The sequence below is a fragment of the Rhea americana genome, unplaced genomic scaffold (genome assembly GCF_003343005.1).
Source record: "Rhea americana isolate MKP2758 unplaced genomic scaffold, rheAme1 scaffold_30, whole genome shotgun sequence".
NCBI classification, from domain to species: domain Eukaryota; kingdom Metazoa; phylum Chordata; class Aves; order Rheiformes; family Rheidae; genus Rhea; species Rhea americana.
In genome coordinates, this window is record NW_028186424.1 from 2,439,835 (window position 1) to 2,451,504 (window position 11,670).

At 38.2% G+C, this 11,670-nt stretch overlaps 1 long non-coding RNA gene across 3 annotated transcripts; it reads right to left on the reverse strand.

Moving 5' to 3' along the window:
* Window positions 1–1,388: 1,388 nt before the first annotated feature.
* LOC146593224 (uncharacterized) lies at window positions 1,389–11,664 on the reverse strand. Of its 3 annotated transcripts, none has more exons than XR_014896428.1 (3): window positions 10,923–11,664; window positions 3,850–3,918; window positions 1,389–2,686 (listed from the first exon to the last, which is right to left on the reverse strand). It is a non-coding gene; the product is annotated as an uncharacterized LOC146593224 (long non-coding RNA). The 3 variants fall into 3 exon arrangements; XR_014896429.1 differs by lacking the exon at window positions 10,923–11,664 and having other exon boundaries at window positions 1,389–1,488; window positions 2,441–2,686; window positions 3,850–5,459; XR_014896427.1 differs by lacking the exon at window positions 10,923–11,664 and having other exon boundaries at window positions 3,850–5,459.
* Between the last annotated feature and the right edge of the window lie 6 nt (window positions 11,665–11,670).

An 11,670-nucleotide genomic window follows, 5' to 3' on the forward strand; every position in this document is an offset into this window, starting at 1 on the left:
CTATAACTAGATTCATCAAATGAAACAGTGAACTGAATGCATTGTGCACTGGGTGGCTRCAATATACTGAAACTTAGGAAAAATAGTACGTAGACACGGGATCTAACCATCCGAGCCAGGATTTGAAGCCCATTATATCTTGCTGTGCCTTCCTAGTAAATTTATTACAATTAAAGTGAAAAAAAGAATTAAAGTTTTGCTTTTCAGAAATACCTAGCACATAATGCATCCTTTACGTAAAGTGTCAAGCACAGAAATAAAATTGTTCACATGTGAAAATACTGTTCTGCCACAGAAAGATCATATTTGGTCTCTGTTATACTTCTTTAGATCTGTAATGTGTCAAATATGAGTAAACTGGAATGAAAGAAACAGAATTTAGTCCCAGGTGTTTGTATATTAAGTGTGAGACATTAACTTCTCTTGCTTAATTAAAATCAGGATACAAATTAATCAAAGTGGGAATTGTCTCTATTTCTGTCTTACGGTTGTCTCTATTTTTGTATATTCTGGCTAAATTTATGCATATTAATTACATATTGTTTCATATWTGAGCYGTTTGTATTACCACATTTTTGTTGATACAGCATAGAAAAGAAACTAAAGGCTACATTTCAATAACGCTCTTCCCTGCTGAATTACTTAATTTCAAAATGGACTGCTCCTTTCTTTTTTCTGTATTTCCTACACCTTTTTATCTTGTTAAATGTAAGAAAATCTTCTTAYATAGCACCGAAACTTTGACTTGTAATAATGTATTATTTTCTACAAGATAGAAACTTCTTAAGTCAAGAAACAGTTCCTTCTGCAAGTCCTGGTAAGTCCTTCCAGTATTTAAAGGTCTCATTTGCTGTTTTACTGTGCTGTTTGCAGTATGCATGTCATGAAATATCTGATTTTTTTTGTTTGTTTTATTATCATTTGGACATCGCCCCAGCATCTTCTGATCATTTCAAATCATGTTTGCTGAAGAGGTGGATTTGAATTAGCTCTCCAAATTCAATGACTTCTCAGTTCAAGGATGTTCAGATGCAGGCTCTGATGTACTCCCCTCTTTCTCTCAGAAATTCCCTTAATCTCAGGCTCTGTTGTTATCTGAAAACCCTTTGCAAATTACGAAGTATTTTTAGAAATCTCTAATTTTRCCCATATCTATATGAAAATGATATTGCCAATGTATATATGGTTCACAGGAGCGGACTGAGTTCTTAATAAGCAGTGTTCCTCCTGTTCAATTAGTTTCAAGTTTTGTATCTTTCTGGCCCTAATTCAGGAAGCAACTTTAACCTGTGATAAAATCTCAAGGGAATCAAGAGATCTAAGCACACATTTAAAGCTTAATGTACATGTAAGTAAGTGTTTAAAAAGGAGCAGCTTAACAACATGCATTCCTGATGCGATATTTATTATGATAAACCTGTATTTCATAACAACTGGGACACAGCCTCCAGGGAATTCACAAAAAGAGATCTGCGAGGTCTTGAGACTCTGAAAAATGTATTAAATAACATTGAGACAACTTAAATATTCAACATTTGTGACACAGTAAGTTCAGTAGCTCCACCCTTTCCATACCCTGCAGATGACTCCGCATTATCTTAGTGCCCCACAACCCACACTCTCTTATCATTCAACTTCAAGAACTCGGGCAGCCTCCCAGAACACATGGAAATGGTGTCTGCTTACACGGAGAAATGCTGAAACCTGCCATCTGACACTCCTATCCAAAATACCAGTTTAATTTATAGACATCAATATATACCAATCCTCTCTGCAGAGCATCATCTCTGACACTTTACCACATCACTGAAAAAAATGGCTATACTGTCATTATTCTGTGCGTTCTTGATGTCCACGACAAAAATGTTAAAATGCTGGAGACTGGAAGCTATTAAAACCTTATATGCATGCCCTCCTCTGTCAGAGTGGGGCAGAGCTCACATGGTCCTTCCCCCAGCACCCTTCTACGCATTGGGCCTCACAGTGTATGCGTTCTCCAGGAAAAATAAATATAGAACATATTTTGTTTTGTCATCTTCAGAAGCAAGTTTTTCAATACAATTATTCTGCTATGACTTCTTGTGGACTCCCTCCTATTTTAGTGTACAAATGGCTTTTTGATAAGCTGATGTCACATGGAAAAAAGACTAAAACTGAAACAAGCCTTATGCAAGAAGAAAGGAGTATTCATAGTTGTGTGTGATAAAACTTTCCCAAATAGATATCTTAAATTATGAAACTTATTTCTTTAATTATGATTAGGTTCATCTCTCCCTGAGTGAACAGTAACTGATATTGTCTGCAAATATGATATACTACTGTGGGTGTTGTGCAAGCCAGATACAGCCCACAGGACAATTCCTCTCATACTATCATTAGCATCTTATACAATCTTGGACTGGAGATGAAAGGAAATGACTAACTCGGGAGGTGCACGAACCTCAGCAGAAGTTGCTGCTTCCATGTGAAGGAGCAGTTTGCCATCACTTGGCAATCGCACTGACGTGTTTGGCCAGCAGCAGCTCCAGGGTGAAAAGGCGGCGATTGCAGGTGTGTGAACCTCTGATGAACCTTCACACCTCCCTCTGAGAATGGGTGGCTCCTGCAGTAAGACTGTCTGCAGAGGGTTCTCCAGCTCTTGTATGCGAGTGCAGAAACACATCAATACAACCCTCTCTATTCAGCCCTGGGAAGTTAGTAAGATCCATGAAATGATGAGCTTCTACTTAATAAAGCAGTCCCATACTGTTCACTATGCCTGTGATGACATACTTTCCAGGTGATAAATCATGTTAACCTACCTACTTGCTTTTATGTTTCCGTTGCGATTATATCTATGTATCTGTTTATTATGACGTTTTATCTTGCAGATTTTAACTATGATGAATTAAAACATAGTACAGTGTAATCCAAATGCAATGAGGCAAGTAACTGTGAAAGCCAAAATTAGAATACAGAGAACAATGTATTTCAAATTAAGTAGGAACAAGATTACTTGTTAGCTGAAAATAATGAGCACCTTCAGTGCTTTATGTGCATGCAAATGATAGGTGTGCCAAAGGAATATAATATCAGCTGATATTACAAAACCTACCACCATGGAAAATAAGAGAAGTGCATTGGAGAACATAAGTATTACAGAATTAAAAAAAAAATCCCCCAACATTAACATCAGAAGCAAAGAAGTATACTGATTTAACCTGCCACTGCATAAACTGAAAACCTGGCTACCTGCCATGAGAGCTGCTTCAAATGAACCCTTGAAATGGGATGGTGAGCCAGAAAAATGTGTGCAGTTAAAATGACCTCTGCACCTAGGGATATAAAAAACTGCAAGAAATCACTGAAGCTTGTTATCAGCTCATGTAACTATAGCAAGCAGAATAGTTGACACAGMGTGTCATGCTCTCAAAATCTGCGAAAAATCACCAAAAAAAATTAAGCACTTTTCACTCACTTTGGATGAGAACACTGATACCAGTAAAATTAGGCAGTTATTAAATTTCAGCTGAGCTATTGCTAAGGTTTTCTTTGTAAAACAAATGGGGCAGTGCTCTCAGAGTAGGAAGTACTTCTTTCTGCCATTAGTTCATACAACAGTTTTCAAATTTCTGTTGTCACAAGTAATGACAAGCAGTGATGAGTACATCCAAAGAAACTGCAGCTGAATGCCTTACTTTCACTGCACAATACATTAGCGCACAGTTGGTGGTAAATCTATAAAACAAGTAACATGAAGACCAGTAAAATATAAATGGTCAACCTCATTTGCAGACAAAAAAGTAGCACATAAGCATGRAAAATCTATCAAGTATTTTCAGAAGTTGAATGCAAAATATGGGAATTTACCTCCTCATTCAGAAGCTGAGTGACTATATGCAGGGAAGATGCCTTCTGTATTTTTCCAAATGCACAAACCTTTAAGAAGAGAGAGCAAATAAGGCATTTCAGTTATAAAAACCTTCCTCTGCCCATTAGTCCTCCTATCAGCTATAGTAGCTCCAGTCTGCATGATGACTAAAACTCAAGAGAGCTATTCAGGCCTGTCCCTGGAAGAGCTTAAAATTCACTAGAGTTCCTATGCTGGACTGCAAAATTTTCTACAAAGACTCCCAGTTACACTTAAAAATATCCCAAACTGAACTCTTAAGGTTGTAATTGAGAAAGAAGTGCCTAAATTCATCCCTAGAGAACCCATTCCCACACCTATCATTCATGAACAGCACAGAATTTAGCCCCAAATCCATTTTAGCACTCCCCTTTGACATTGGCACTCTTATTCCACCTGTGGAGAGAGCTCTTCCAGAAGACTGCCCTAAACAACAGCCCTATAAAATAGCTTAGGATGAAGTTCGTATTTTCCCTCCTGCTAGCACTCAGTAACTCACTCATGAGAAGATAGCATTTATATTTTGCATTGAAGAGTTGTATAAATCACACACACATAACTGAAAATGAGGCTGAACTCCAAGACTTTTCATTTCAAAGGACTTTTCATTTCAGCAACAAGATAGACACTTTGTTTTCTTTACATTCTTGTTAGTCCTCTCTTAGACCTGGTTGCAACAAGAAGGACGGAGAGCAGCCTCTCTCCTGGGATATTCTACCATTTGCTCATTCCCTTGGAAAATCAGAGTCAGTGGGTTCAACTTACGCAAGACTGCGAAGGTCCTAGAACAGATGTCTCTGCCTTCCAAGGCAAATACACTAATCAGCAGCTTACTGTGCAAAGTGCTGTCACTGCCACAGCCTCCACTGGTAGCTGCCRGTTCCAAAGACACACAATACTATTCTGAACTTGTCTACAGTGCTAAATAAAACAAGAGCAAGGTATGGACTGAACACAGGACTASACAGAACTTAACTATTTGTGCAGTCTTTGCCAGTAAATGCCACCTGGCATCGTTCGGGGACAGCACATGCCAAGAACCATCCCTGATAGAGAGCCTGGATGCAGCCACATCGTCTTTTGGAAGTGAGGAGAGCAGAAAGTGTAGCCACACAGATGCGAAGAGTTCTGTGCCTCTGCCCCTCAGCGCCCCTGTTTACTAGTAAAAAATATCTTGGTGGCCAGAGACTTTGTTGGCAAAGCCAAGCAACTGTTCAGATGATTCTCAATAGTGTTTCCAGTGGGCTTGTTCTTCGTAGTTCGCCACTTCAGCATGTGGGAGCACYAAATCATCTGGCAAGCCTCAGCAGCTGGGACAGAGAAGTGGGTGCCTTACATTGGCACCCTGAATTACTTTTTAGGGGGGCTTACATCTTTCACTGACTGTGGAAGAAAGCTTGCCAAATAACATTTTGACATAAGAATGCTTCAATTTCAGATATGGAAACCCATTTTATGCATAACAGTGATGCAAGGAGTTTTCAGCTTGTTTTTTAAGGATTTCATTTCCCTCATGAAAAACTTTGCAACGCAGTACCGTTTCATGTACAGAAGCATGCGTATTTGTAAAGGTGTGTTCCCAGGAATAAAAATCTGTAAAATCAAAACACTGCAACAAGCCAGAAAGCAATGCCCKTGGCTGCCAACTCTGATTTACCACTATGAATACTGACATCAACTTTTAGGAAAAAAATCTGCTTCTTTGTTCTGATAAATAAGCTATTCTCTTATTTAATGATATTGCAGTCATTATACCCCTTTAAAAAATAAATCCTAAGTGATCTGTCTTCTAGGATTATTTTTATCTGTGATATGCAGTTGTAGCCCCAATCTGACATCTAATATTCTTCTTTGGTACACATCTACCACATTATTTTGGTCTATGCCTCCTCCTAATGTTATCTGACCACGGTATGTTCATGATCTATCTGGGCCTACAATCAGTCTCAAAGGAAAAAAAATGTTAGGGAGAAAGATCTCAGCTTTCGCTATACCTGGAAAGACTGGCTGGATCCAGACATTTAACTATTCCTTTATTTAATGACCTCTTCATCTGCAAAAACATGTGCTTTTTTAAAATATCAAGATAGCTATTTTCATTCGGCCAGCTAATGCAAAAGCTATTCCTGTTTTTTTTATCTCTTGGGATTTAATATTGAAGTAGTATCATACACAAAAAAACACATCCATCTGTAATATAAAATCCTAATGAAATCAGAAAACAAGGAGTTTTCATCTCAACGGAGAGAGCTCTCATTAGGAAGCACCCTTATAATATAAATACAAAATCTAAATTGCCTTTGGAAAGTCAAATAATTTTGCTCTTTTCCAACAAGTTCCAGTGGGTAACTCTTGAAATGAGTACCTAAATATAATTCAGTTAGAATTACAAGGCAAACTATCACAAAAGACATTTTGGAGAGGGCATCAATGTAGTTGCAAAGTATGGAAATACTAGTTACTTCTTGACAGAAAAATATCCTTTCTTTCTCTCACGTTGCTCAGTTCTTTCTATTTCAGCCTACCAGCCCTGCAGTCAATCACACAGGCTAGAAGACTCTCCTTAGTGTGGTTATAGTTTTGGAAATTCAAGTGTTAGATCTCAGCATGTAATTCAAAATGATTTTTTTCCAAGATCAAAACAATAATTTCTTTTGATGGGATTCAATACTGCTTTTCAAACACTGCTTTTGTCAAACTTAGCTTTTTTCCTATCCTACCTGAACTCTCTGTAAGGACTTCTGACATTAATGTTAATCAGTCACTCTTAATGGTTCTTCAACATCTATGAAATAAATTGTTATACTGACAGTCCTTCCTAAGGTACCAGTTCTATCAGAAAGCTGCAATGATCATTCTCCTTCCTGCTCCCACACCAATAAAACACAGTTGGTTCACACAAAAAATATACCAAAACATATAGAATAAACATCAGTTTATTACAGCCTACAAATCACACATATTCACTTACCTGCCACAGCTTTCAAGAAATGTATTTCATTTTTTTTAAAGTGAAAAGTCTGAAAACATGCATTATTTTTGTTTTGCAGTTCTTTAGCACAGGATCAGATAAAAAGCTTTTTGATCAGCCAAAACATAATGTCAGAATGCCAGTACAATAAGCCATTAAGATATAAAAGATCTTTTCTTTTACTACGGTCTGCAATAGGAAGTCGTGTTAAGAAAATGCTGATGCATTAGGTGAAAAGAATGATACTTTAAATGCAATTACTTTAAGAACTCAATACATTTTTGTTTGTGGGKKTTTTTTTCAGTTTTGATTTCATATAAAACATTAATAAAGATGGAATTACTATCTCAGTACAGTCATCCCAAAAGCTGTGGCCAGATCGTTAGCTAGTATAATGTGAAAAACTCCATTTTCAGTATTTTCACTGTCTGAGAGTAAGGCCAGTATCTCAAAAAATGTTTGGTGGAATTACTGTGGAAGAATAATTATATTTCTGACGAGTAAGGCAAGGATTGGATGCTGCTGCTGCAGGCTACTCAAGGATGGTTAATTGTATTCATGAACTATTTGTAATACAGCAAGCTGCCAAAACCTCAGATATTTCCAACATGGTAATTCTGGAATGCTGTAGTAAACAGAAAAAAAACAGATGTCATAATGTGCTTCATCTCATTTAAAACTTAACATGTAATTAACTTAATGGCTTGACAATAGCTGATGTAGCAACAAATATAATGCAATTAAATTAGTTCCTCATTATGACATCACATTCTTCTACATATGCCTTACAAATAAAATGATAAGATTTTGAGACATCAGTACATTTTTCGGTAACTAATTATCCTTAAAATGCAATCAGAGGTTAACACTTGCTTTATATTTCATCACCTGTGGAAATCATTTCATTTTTATAACTTTGTACATTCTGTACTCTTTTTCATTGCATTACTAGTGAAAGCTGTTCCTTGGTTTATTGTTACAAATGTTTGTATTTACATATTTGGAGTTTTACATTCATTATGCAGTACAAAGCTTTCATTATCTTTTGTACCACTTGGCTGTTTGTCCAAAGTACTGTAAGTAATTATTAAAGTTCTTCCTATCTCCTCTGAATATTTCTTAAGGTAGACTTCAGGTGGTTTAGTTTATATACCTAGCAGCATCTTGTGACACAGTCCTGTGCATGCATTATTTTGGACTTCCCAAAATAATCTCAGGGTATTATTATGGTTTCCCAATTGTTAATGCTGCAGGGCGGGGGGGAGGGGAAGGGGAGTATATTTAAGCATATTAAATTAAAAAAAATTGTAGAATCCCAAAGAAATACATCACCAAAACCAGACATTTCTTATTACAGAACAGCACTGCCTAATCTGAAATTTTGTTCAAATAGAGCAAAAATACACACTTTGACATTAAATTGATGAGGTCTTCTTGAATAGAAAAAAAAACATTCCTTTGAATTACGTAACTGATTTTTTCAGGTGACCCTAGGTCTTCCAAACTCATCACAACAGTACGTTCCTATTAATGACTTTGAAACCTGTCCTAGCAAAGTCTGAAAGGAAAAAGGTCTAACTAGCCTGAGACAGATCCTACTAAAATTTAAAGTTACTTTCCATTCACTGCAGTAGATGCGGTCCTCCATGCTAACTACAAAGTGGCCCTCTGACACAGTGGGTATCTACAGTACAGCTGGCTTTTTCACTGAGCAGTGATATTATTAGGAAAGAGGGATCAGTAAAAAGGAATCTGAAACTTGATCTATTGCTGAGGAATGCCTTTTGAATGTGTCATTTGAACCTAGTTATTACTTCTGGGAGGTGTGAATGTTTTGCATGAGGCATAGCTCAAAACCTGAAATCCACTGTAAGAAGTAGTAAAAGGGTTATGCAAGCTTTCATGCAATGAAGCAAAGTAGTTTCAAAAAGATAATTACATACCTCTGAAACCATAAATCATGATGTCCAATAAAATATATTGTGTATCAGTTGGATGTGCCACCTTATTACCTTAAGGACTTTTTCTGGATTTTAGAAATAACTATAAATTAATGTACATATTTGGATTTAGATTCTGCACACTTAGATGATCTTTTCTGTTCTTAAAGCACATTTATTCCCTCATGAATGTTGCTCTATCTTCATTTCTAAAATGCTGAATGGGCAGATTGTTTCTATCAAGCATTTTATGTGAACAGTTTATGAAGTGTGAACAACAGTGGACTGTCTAATGATTGTTTAACATGAATTTCAAAATTAACTGATATAGAACCTCTGCTCAGAGAAAATCAGCTTTTTATTGCACATAGCAGGAAATTTTAGGGAATATTATAAACTGACCAATTTCAAGGAACTAAGATGTATAGCTGGCAGTAAAATGCTTACAAGCCATGAATATGTAATGCTGAACTGCTGTGCATGTTAGCCTTCCTCCTTTGGCATGTTTCTTAATAGAAAAAATATTATATGATAAAGATCATTTTATGACAAAATTCATTATTATAACAATGAATATGGAATTCATTTGAGACCCTTTCCAGCAGGGGTCAGAATGAAAAAGGGAGAAAGTGCCACTTGCTGAGGCTGACAACAGCTAAAACCACAAATCAACCAGTCACTAAAACTTGTTTTAGCATTCTTTACAGCGCAGATCATTTGATCTTGATTTTCTAAATAAATGCAGCTACGTACAAAGCATGCCCACGTAGTTCCTCTCTCTGTGCGCAGATTGTCTCAGATGGACAATAAATAAAGATCCCTTAGAGAACTTCCATCTTTGGTAGCAGATAAAGAATTAAGAAAGGAAAAGTCAGGTTTGTAAGTTATCATGCTCTATCCCTATGGTTTTGGGGAGGAAAAGTTCATTAGCTGCTTCACATGCCAAGGGACCAGCTGTCCTTCAGCACGTGGAGCAGCTTTGATTGACCAGGAGGACAAATGGGAAATAAGCTCACAGCAGTGCCAGCATGGCATATGGTCCTGTACCAGCTGTTTCTGAAATTCTTGCCAGAGGAAACCTGGTTGGTTTTTAGGAAAACAAAAACAAACAAAACCAAGCAAACAAAAAAAATCCACTATCTGTATTCCTGAGATCTGACCAAGAAACTAGAACTTTTGATTTGAAATGTCACATAGCAGCTATGTGGATACTCATAAAAATCTGATTTGTCTGCATGCTCTGGCTTCCTCCATCAGGAGGCTTGGTATTTTCCCAAGCACCTGTCCCTTCACATGACTTCTGAAGCAAGCAGATCATATAAAGGGTTAAATAAAGACAAGTGGATTTGTGTTAGTGATATACATCACCTTGTGAAGACTGAATGGAAATTGACTTAAATGGGTGCCAGGTTTTATTAAAGATAAATCCCAAGTGCGCCACATTTTACTGTATTTTATTTCTATCTTGAAAAGGGGAATTTAGGTTCGGAGCACGCGAACAAAGGGGGATTTGATCCTGATGGGCGCGAGTCGTGTTACAGCACTGGTGAAAGGCTTTCGATAAGCCAGCGGAATGACTCAGCAGAAAACAGCCTGCAGGATTTCTCCCCCAAGCTTTTCCGTTCATAGCAGGAAAGTAAAATAACTTAATCAGTAATTAAATAGCTCAGAGTACAACTCTGCCCTCCTATCACAGGTTTTAAAGCACTACTTTCCCTCTAGACCTTTCCCATAATACTCGTTCAAGGTTTTGGAGGAAGCCGAACAGATCAACTGCCTGTCCATATGACATCAATTACTACCTAGGCAGCATTTAACAGAGGATGTCGGTAGCTAACGTTGCTACAGAACCCTGCATACTGAAAAAAAAAAAAGGTGAGTTTATTTGGTTAGTCTAAATCAAATTTAGTACTAAATTAGGTGTACAATAAAAAGCATATTTAAAAAAGACAAACCCTAGCTAAAACAAAAAGGGAAATAGAAACAGAGTAAGGCTATGCTTGTATCAAAAAATTAGCAGGTGGGAAGGGAGGCAGCGGTTACTATTCTGGCTCAGACTCATGTTTTAAGTTATTTTAATATACAGGCATAACTTGTCGAGGAAGCCCAAGAGGGACCATACCTTGGAGGAGGGGGGGAACCACCTCTTCAGAGATGAGCGTGGCTCCAGGAYGGTGTTTGACCGAAGACTTGGCACAGAAGAAACCGAGCCAGCCCAGTGAGAGGCCGCACGGCGCCGCGTAACCCCCGAAACCACACACCTAGCTGCGGGCAGAGGGGAAAAACCCTTAGGACACGCACAGAGAGCACTAAYTTTGACATCTTACATAGTATTGACTGTCCTGACACCTATACGTGTTCACGTATCTGAGCGACGTGAGGAGTTAACGTACACCCGAGAAAGACATTATTTTTCCCAATTAAGAAGCTTAATTAGTACTTTGGTGCCTTATTTCCAGTCTTAGGAGTGGCCCATTTTCACACATGCACTAGGCTAAAAACGTTGCTCTCTCATTACTCCGCGGTTGTGTAAACAGCTCTGACGATGCTGGCATTTAATCAATCGGAATAAAAGTTTCGCAGCTCCCGAGCAACTCGCCTACTTAATATATATATATTAAAAAAAAGACTTTTAAGTGAATGAATCTTCTTTTAAAAGGAAACTTTTCCTTCTCTCCCCCTCCAGGCGGGTTTTCATGGAGCGCCACTGCGCTTCGCTCCCCCCCAGGCTGAGGGATTCCCAGCGCCCTCACGGCGGCGGCCCCGCGCCCGCCGCGCCGCTCCCCGCCCCGGCGGTGACTGCGCAGCGCCCGCCCTGCTCTCCTCAGGCGCCTGGCGCAGCCGCGCAACCAGGGCAAAGGGGCGCCCCC